We start from the raw sequence: 9,965 nt of genomic DNA, 5'->3' as shown, positions 1-9,965 counted from the left end.
TCACTGATCAAAGCATGTATTAACAAACATCATTCAGAACACATACAACCCTCGTAACTCAAAAAATGAAATGAATTAAGTCCATGAATCAAAAGGTTCCTTGAATGAGACCTATAAAATCCCATAGAACCAAATACCAGAGTTCAGAACAAAAAGAACAATCCAAAAAAACAGTCCAAAAAAGCAGTCCAAAAAAACAAGATAATCCCAGCAAAAAAAGGTAAAATGTGTAGGAGAGAAAAAGCCAAAAAAAACCAACAGTCTCACCCACATTAATTGCTCAGGGATTCCTGGAGTCCTAAGGCAAACCAGTGAAGAGGAAAAAATAATCCTCCAATAATCCCAGAAGGAGAATAGTTGAAAGTCCACTGATAAAAGGCCTCAAAAATCATCAGGCAATCCTTCAGTCAGTGTGCCCGATCAAACTTAGTCCATTGCACTCGCACAGGTGAGAGCCTGCCATTTTCCAGCACCCTTTTTGGCCTGTCTTCCAAGCATGCCACCCCATGAGCTACAACTTCCCTCAAAATGGCTGCCCCCTATCTTCCTTACCCAGAGGCCTTTTACAATAAGAGTCCTTCCTTCCCCCAACACATTCCCATTCCCCCACAAAAAAGAGTTCACATACACATAGTTTACCAAAAATATAAACAAATAAATAATTATCAAAACATTAATTGAAAAATGGTTCCTCTTTTATAGAAGTGTCACAGAGTCCCCCCCCCCCCTGCCAGCGGCTACTGAGGAAGACTTCCCCAGAAAGGTTTCAAATTAACAATATTAACTGTGTCTTCTTTGTCATTTGGATGAATCCATCCAACTTTGTAATTCACTGGCCCAAGCTTTGTCTTCACCCGAGCGGGTCCTGACCAGCGGGGAGCTAATTTAGAGGAAAAATGTTCCAAAGCTTTGGAAACAGGATGAGCCCTTACCCAGACCAGGTCTCCCACTTGAAATTGTGCATCTCTCCTGTGGGCATTATAGTACCTAGCTTGCCTAAGTTGTGCCTTCCTTACAGATTGTTTGACTTCTTCAGCAAGTTGATGTTGTCGTTCTATTATGGAGTATGAAGATTGAGACGGGTCTGGGGAATAGTGAATCAGTCTCTCCAGAGGCCCTTTAAGGGGTCTTCCCAGAGTAAGCTCTGCAGGAGTCCTGTTAGTAGTTTCATGTTTGGCATTATTTATTGCAAATCGAAACTCTGCTAGCCACATGTCCCACTCTTTATGGTTCTCCCCCACATAAGAAGCCATCATGGTTTTCAATGTCCTGTTAACTCTTTCAGTGAGATTGGTCTGTGGGTGGTAACTGGTAGTTAATTTCTGAGTAACACCCCAGCTCCGACACAAATCAATTAAGAGCTGACTAAGGAATTGTGGGCCTCGATCTGAAAGAAGGTATTTCGGGACCCCCCACCGATTGAAGATTTCATCCTTTAAGATTTGACAGATGCGTGGAGTCTTACTGTCTCTCAAAGGGAAAAGCTCAATCCATTTAGTAAAGTAGTCTACCACCACCAGAAGAAAGATATTACCCTTTTTACTTTTCGGGAAGGGTCCCATGAGGTCCACACCCAGCATGTAACCTGGCTCTTTTACCTCAGTCGATTGGAGAAAACCCAGTGGTTTTATATTGGAAGGTTTGTATTGTTGACACACAACACACTCTTTAACATGTTGCCACACATTCTTTCGAATTTCAGGCCACCATGCCACCTCCAAGATTTTCAATAGGGTCTTCATCTTCCCGAGATGAGCTCCTAAAGGATTGTTATGAAAGTAGTCGATGAAAGTGAGGACAAGGGACTTTGGCACTACTAACTGGTATTTTCCACCACCAGCGTATGGAACAACCCTGTATAAGACGCCCTGCTGGATTTCCCATCTTAACCGATCACTTTGTTCATCCTTCCTGTCTACTTTATCCATCAATTCCTTTATACGCTCATCTTGTCCTTGGGCTTCGGCTATTTCAGCCAATGATGTAGGCAACTCAAAGATCCATGGGGAGGTCCTTTTTGGTACACATGCTGCCACAATTGCTTGATCTTGGCTGGACCTAGATAGAGCATCAGGTACCATGTTCATTCTCCCTTTTCTATACTGAACCTGAAATTGGAACCGTTGAAGCCTCAAGGTCCATCTGGTGAGTCGAGATGTAGTCTTTGGAGCGTTAAAGGCCCAGGACAGTGCTGCATGGTCAGTATATACTACAAAGGGTACCCCCTCAAGGTAGTGATGCCATTTTTCTACTGCCCACACCACAGCCAGGCACTCTTTCTCGGACGTAGAATAGTTTAGTTCGGCTCCCCTTAGACTCCTTGAGGCATAAGCGATAACCAATTCTTCCTCACCAATCTTCTGTGTAAGTACCGCTCCCAGTCCAGTAGCACTAGCATCGGTTTGTACTTGAAAGGAATGACACAGATCTGGTTGGGTCAACACAGGGGCTTGTCGCAGAGCTGCTTTCAACCTCTCTACGCTCTGCTGGCACTCTTTGGTCCATACCCACACAACATTTTTCCGCTGCAAATGATACAAAGAGGCAGCAAGCTCAGCAAAATGTGGAATGAATTTGTGGTACCATCCTATAAGGCCCAAAAACCTCTGCAAAGAAGGAAGATCATGTGGAACGGGATAGTTAGTAATAGCAGCTGTCTTCTCTGGATCCACTTCCACCCCTTTTCCTGAGACTACATGGCCCAAGAATCTTAGCTCAGTCTTGAGAAAGTGGCATTTCTTCAAGTTCAGGGTCAAATTGGCCCTATGGAGTCTACCAAATACCGCTTCAAGATCTTGAAGATGCTGCTGTTTAGAGGGAGAGTATACAATGATATCATCAATATACACAAAACAGATGCTGCCTCTCAACTCCCCCAACACTCTCTCCATGAGCCTCTGGAAAGTAGCGCCTGCATTTTTCAGCCCAAAAGGCATAGTCAAAAAATGATATAGGCCAAAGGGGGTGATGAAAGCAGTCTTTTCCCGGCTACTCTTCTCCATTTCCACTTGCCAGTACCCTGATTTCAAATCAAGAGTGCTGAAATATTGTGCTCCATGCATAGATTCTAAAATATCATGGATGATGGGCATCGGATAAGCATCTTGAGGGGTTTTGGCATTTAAACGCCTATAGTCAACACAAAACCGTAGGCTTTGATCAGGTTTAGGCACCAGTACCACCGGGGAAGCCCAAGGAGATTGTGAGGGCTCAATGATACCATCTTGGATCATCTTGTGGATCTCTTTTCGAATGATTTCCTTCTTTAACAGTGAGACTCGATAGGCTTTACATCTTACTGGGAGGTCATCTGTAGTTAGAATCTGGTGGGTGGTCAGGTTTGTCCTTCCCACCTTGTCCGAACAGACAGAAGGCCATGCATGCAATAGTTGTTTTACTACCTTCGGATAACACTGTATTAGATCATCCTTTAATGGTGATTCCACAGAATTTAATGGCTCAGGCATTCCAGACTCTAGGGGCAAAGCCATATACACATTAATAACTTGCTCTTCCTGCTGGCTCCATAATGGTCCCCCAAGTGGCTGGCAGAGAAATGGAAACACAGCCCTCCGTCCATTGATACACAATTCATAATTTTGCTCCCCCACATGTAATCGCACTCCCGTTTGTCCCAAGAAATCCAAGCCTAATATAAGGGGAAATGCAAGTTGTTTGTTAGCCATCACATAAGTGTCAACTGTCCACATCATCCCATGCCACTCGTAGGTAATGGGGACTCTGCCTTCTGAGGTCTGTGTCTTCCCATCAGCCAACACAAAGGTCCTATTAAAATGTCTCATGGGTTCACCTGGTCCAGCCAATGCCTCCCACAGCTGGTACTGCATCAAGGTAAACGTGGATCCAGTATCTAGAATAGCCTCCACCTGCTTACCACAAACTCCCAAAACCACTCGAAGCAATGGAGGAGTGGTCGACTGCACTAGTGCAAGATGTTGAGTTGGTCCAGACAGGGGTTTGGAGGTATTAACATGACGGGCTGTTAGATTTTTCTTCCCTTTTTCATTGGATTTAATTTGGTTTACCTTAGCCCAGTAATCTCTTTTGGAATTGAAGTCTCTTTCCACCAGTGATCCAACCTTGACTAATTGCTCCACTGTATGCACAGCACCTCTTAGGCTCCCTGCCAAAGATGGATTGCAATTATTTAGGATTCTTCTAACCACTTCTTCTTCAGGAAGATCAGCCTTCCACTTTAAGCATAATGCCCTATAATCATAGGCAAAGTCTCTAATACATTGTTCAGGACCTTGTATCATAGCTTTAAGTTGTTCCTCTACCTCAGTGAGATAGTCAGTGGGAAGGAATGCTCCCAAGAAAGCTTTTTTAAACTCATCCCAGTTATGGATCTTGTTTCTTTCTGCCAGCCACCAGCTCCTGGCTGGTCCAGAGAGAACAGCATTTAGGGTGGCTACAAGTTCTGTGTCTGACATATGTCGGAGTGTTAGAAAATTTTCACACCGCTCCACAAATTCCACTACATCACTGGTTTCTCTGGTTTCTCCAAAACTAGGGAACTCTAAATTGATTGGGGGTTTAGGATAGGAAGCCGTGGGCATCGTTGAATGCATCTTCTCACTATCTGAGGTAGCAGCCCCAAAAGAAAAACGTGTCATGGGAGTACTGGTTTTCCTGATACGGTCAACTTCCTTTCGCCACTGTTCATCCCTTCTTTGAAGACAATCTATAACACCTTTCTCTAACTTAGCCAAAGATCTTTGCATGAAAATTTCAATGTCATCAAAGCGTTGATTTACAGCATCTCTGAATACAGCTTCACGGTTTACTGCACTCTCACTGGATGTTCGAAGACCATCTTTTAATGTGTTAATTTCAACACGTAATTCTTGGACAGATTGAGAGAGGATTGATATTTCAGAATCTATTCTTCCCATCTCATTCCCTATGGGATTCACAATGGGTTGCGCCTCCTCATCACTTTCTTCTGCTTGGCTGTCAATATACATTTCACCTAGCAGTGAACTTATCTCCACTATGGATTCTGGATTTCTATATATATTTCCAGGTGGAGCAGGATTGAAAGGAAGGGACTCTGCTACACCCACATTATCTATTGGCATTACCTCTGCTTCTAAATTAGAATGAACAGTTTCCATTGTAAAATAAAACACTATTTGAACAAAATAGTAAATAATAAATCAGAAAAAAAAACAGTTGGATATCAATTCAATTCACCTGAGCTCCCCGTACGGGCCACCATCTGTAACAAATTAAACTTTTCTTTCTTTAAGTCTCACTGTTACCACGGGGTTCTATTAGGTTAGTATTGGTCTGTATACCTTAATGTTCTCCATTTAATAAAGCAAGACTCTCACTGATCAAAGCATGTATTAACAAACATCATTCAGAACACATACAACCCTCATAACTCAAAAAATGAAATGAATTAAGTCCATGAATCAAAAGGTTCCTTGAATGAGACCTATAAAATCCCATAGAACCAAATACCAGAGTTCAGAACAAAAAGAACAATCCAAAAAAACAGTCCAAAAAAGCAGTCCAAAAAAACAAGATAATCCCAGCAAAAAAAGGTAAAATGTGTAGGAGAGAAAAAGCCAAAAAAAACCAACAGTCTCACCCACATTAATTGCTCAGGGATTCCTGGAGTCCTAAGGCAAACCAGTGAAGAGGAAAAAATAATCCTCCAATAATCCCAGAAGGAGAATAGTTGAAAGTCCACTGATAAAAGGCCTCAAAAATCATCAGGCAATCCTTCAGTCAGTGTGCCCGATCAAACTTAGTCCATTGCACTCGCACAGGTGAGAGCCTGCCATTTTCCAGCACCCTTTTTGGCCTGTCTTCCAAGCATGCCACCCCATGAGCTACAACTTCCCTCAAAATGGCTGCCCCCTATCTTCCTTACCCAGAGGCCTTTTACAATAAGAGTCCTTCCTTCCCCCAACACATTCCCATTCCCCCACAAAAAAGAGTTCACATACACATAGTTTACCAAAAATATAAACAAATAAATAATTATCAAAACATTAATTGAAAAATGGTTCCTCTTTTATAGAAGTGTCACAGTGTTAAACAAGTTGTTTTTTTAAAGTCGACGCTGCTTTTTTTTTATTTTATTTTTTTTTTTTATTGATGACTGCAGTGTATAGGAAATATTATAGACTGTTAATAATTTTAATTATAGGCCTATACCCAGCCAGCACAGCTATGTGGGGCCCAGATGGGTGTCACCTGGGCTGTCTAACTGGAGCCCAGCCGGTTTTGTCCACAGTTTCCATTCAGGCCCCACATGGGTTAGCCCAGATGAAATGAACACTGCTCAGTGTGCACACTACAGGCTGTTAAATGTAACACAGAAACATGCTGGAGTTAACGAGATAATTAGGTGATAACAAGCAGAATCACCAAAGGACAGAGGAACAACAACAACTACAACTTTAAAACATTAAAAATGCCAAGAGTAAAACTGCACAACTAAAGCAAGCTGACCTCGATAATGGTGACATCAAACCAAACTATTATTTTGAACAAATCAACATCTAAAGCTCTGGTAATTCTCAATAACAACTTTTGTAGATGTATGTCAGAAATAAAGTTAATCCGGTTAGTAATAAATGAAGCTGGTAATGCTGTTTGTGGAGTTGTTTGATCAGATCTTGAGAGATTTAATGTCTATTATCTTCAGTTGATTTCATCTAAGGCTGTGGCTGAAGTTGTAGTTGTTGTTGTTTCTCTGTCCTTCGGTGATTCTGCTTGTTATCACCTAATTATCTTGTTAACTCCAGCATGTTTCTGTGTTACATTTAACAGCCTGTAGTGTGCACACTGAGCAGTGTTCATTTCATCTATGCTAACCCATGTGGGGCCTGAATGGAAACTGCGGACAAAACCGGCTGGGCCCCAGTTAGACAGCCCAGGTGACACCCATCTGGGCCCCACATAGCTGTGCTGGCTGGTAAATTCATTGTATAATAGACCTAAAAAGTGTTTAAAACATTTTCAAAGATGAGCTAGCCTAATCTTTTATTATCCTCACAACACGTCAGATATGCCGTGATGGGCTATGAAATTATTGCGGGAAAAATGTATTATAATATTAATATAATAATAAAAGTAGCCTAACCTAATAGTAATAATAATAGACTAGAAGAATGTAACAGGTCTACATTAAGTGGAAATGCCAAATCCTCTTAATGTTGCCAATATTTGATGCTTTTGACAATATCTCTGGCTATTGTCGATACATGATCTTCGTCTGCTGACGCAACCCGGGTTATCGCGGGGGCCCCCCCGCAGTGCGTGCCCTGCGTGCCCTGCGTGCCCGTCCGCTACACCACTGCTCAGACAGCTCCCTCGAATGACTCAGACAGCTCCCTCCAATAACCTGAAACGTATGTTTCCAGCCTCGAATCATGTATTTAATCTTTTCCAGCAGAATTTAAGACATAATCTCTTTTATCCAGCTTTTCCACTGAAATAATATATCACAATTTCACACATACATGAAATACATGAAACACACACGAGAAGTGATAAGGAAATAACGTGAGATCACATGTGAGATCGGAGTTCTTGAACGAGACTGGAATTGTTATTAAAAATGTTAGCTCGCAAGAAGCTTTCCCCAAATGGTTGGGGAAACGTGGGTCTAGTCTCATTGTCGGTGCGAAATAAACATTTATAGAAATGTAGAAATTAAAGTTAAAGCTCCAATCTCCTCGCGAAGATCCGGAAAAAAATCTGTTGGCGCCTCAGTGACTTCTTCACTCAGAGAAGCTGTCAATCTCAGCTGTCAATCATGATGTCCAACCCCTGTTTTTATATCATCAAATTACTAACTAAAACCAAACTTATTTAAAGAACACTTGAATTAACACCAGTGTGATAAAAACTGCCTAAAATGACACCGTCTTACTATCCCACTTTGTGAAATTTGCATGCAAGGAAAGTTTGTTACTAGGAACAGAGGGCCAGATGCAAGAGCCAAAGCACCTCTAGAAATGGTAGATAGACCCAGTGTCCAGAGACGGTCATATGCGTTATCTTTCACAGATGATTATTCTAGTGCTGTGTTTGTATATTTCTTGAAAAATAAGAGTGACACAGTGACCGCCACAGAAAAATTCCTTGCTGACATGGCTCCATATGGAAAGGTTAAGTGCATCAGGTCTGACAATGGTACAGAGTTCACAGGAAGAGAGTACCAAGCATTATTAAGTAGAAGTGGTATCAGACATGAGACCTCAGCACCATAATCTCCACACCAAAACGGCACAGCTGAACGAAACTGGAGAACCTTATTTGACATGGCTAGGTGCATGCTAATAGTGGGTTACCAAAAATGTTGTGGACCTATGCAGTCCAGACAGCTGCTGTAGTGAGAAACAGATGCTTCAACAATCACACTAAACGGACAGCTTACTTCATGTTAACAGGCAGACAACCTAACATTTCTAGAAAGCAGAAATTTGAATTAGTATGTTACGCTTACAGACATGACAAAGAAAAGTTGGACTCAAGGTGTGAGAAAGGTATTTTTGTAGGTTACGACAAGAATAGTCCAGCATACATGATCTACTACCCTACTAGCAAGAAAATACAGAAACACAGACTAGTTGAGTTTGTACCCAAAAAGAGTACTGAGGCAGACATGATACCGATTGATGATGATGATGATTTTGGGGTTATGAATAATCCTAGAGAATCCAGAAAAAGCCCAGAAGTTAATCTGCAAAGTACACAGGAACAGGCCACAGTAAAAGAACCACTAGCATGCAATAACCAAACACAAAAATATGAAGATGAACCTGAACAAAGGAGAAATCCTGCCTGACGCGAATTGGGCAGCTGATGTAAGTGATAGACGAAGCACTACGGGTTACTGCATTAGCCTAATCAAAAATGGTCCATTGGTCTCATGGAAGACCAAAAGACAGCCTACTGTTGCACTGTCCACTTGTGAGGCTGAGTATATGGCATTAGCTGCAACTGTACAGGAGTGTTCATACTTACAGCAATTGCTACAAAACATTGATGGTCTGAAGTATGAGTCTAGAGTCTATGAAGACAATCAGGGTGCTATAGCTTTAGCAAAAAATCCTGTGTATAGACAGAGATGTAAACATGTGGACATTAAATACCATTTTGTGAGATCGGTAATAAATGAAGGCAGAATTAGTCCGGAGTACTGTCCAACTGATGATAGGCTTGCAGATGTACTAACAAAACCAGCAACAAAGCTTAAGTTAATGAAATTTTACTTGTTTATGTTTGGTGTATGAATTTTGTGTACTTATGTTGAAATTATGAAATAAATGTTCAGCAAGTGGGGGTGTTAAGATGTATAAGTATTATGCTCTCATTTGTATGTCTGTTAACATTCCCCTTATCACTAGAATAACAAAATATTAATTCAATTTCCAGTGAATAATAAATCACAAGAATTTGAGGAAACTGAACTTCCTGGGCATGTAAAAACAATTTCCTCCAATGACTCAGACGGTTCCCTCCAGCCCAAATCTTATGTTTCCAATCTCGAATCATGTATTTAATCTTTTCCAGCAGAATGTCATAATCTTAATCAGCTGCTATGTGTTGGAGGGTCTGCCTTTTTCCACTGAAATAATATTTGACAGTTTCAAATGTGTAACACAGTAGAATAAAATTCTACAGGAAATGGGTTTATTTAAGTTTAATTTCATTTTTGTTTGGTTCTAGCTCAGAGCTAAAATATTAATGAGTATACCGCTTTATATATTGCTGTATAAACTGTGTGTATGCCTTTAAGAACGCGGTCATATATCACGTTTGACTGTCATACACATGTGAAAAACGTGGTTAGGTCCAGAGATCAATATTATAGGAAGATAAGAGGGTCTGTATCTCTTACCATTGGAGAAAGCCTAATGGCTAAGTTAATCACGTGCGGCACCTCTTAGCTTACCGTATCGCCGTTTAAATCTCCT

Source organism: Ctenopharyngodon idella, chromosome 15 (assembly GCF_019924925.1).
Source record: "Ctenopharyngodon idella isolate HZGC_01 chromosome 15, HZGC01, whole genome shotgun sequence".
Lineage (NCBI taxonomy): Eukaryota > Metazoa > Chordata > Actinopteri > Cypriniformes > Xenocyprididae > Ctenopharyngodon > Ctenopharyngodon idella.
This window is presented reverse-complemented; position numbering follows the sequence as displayed.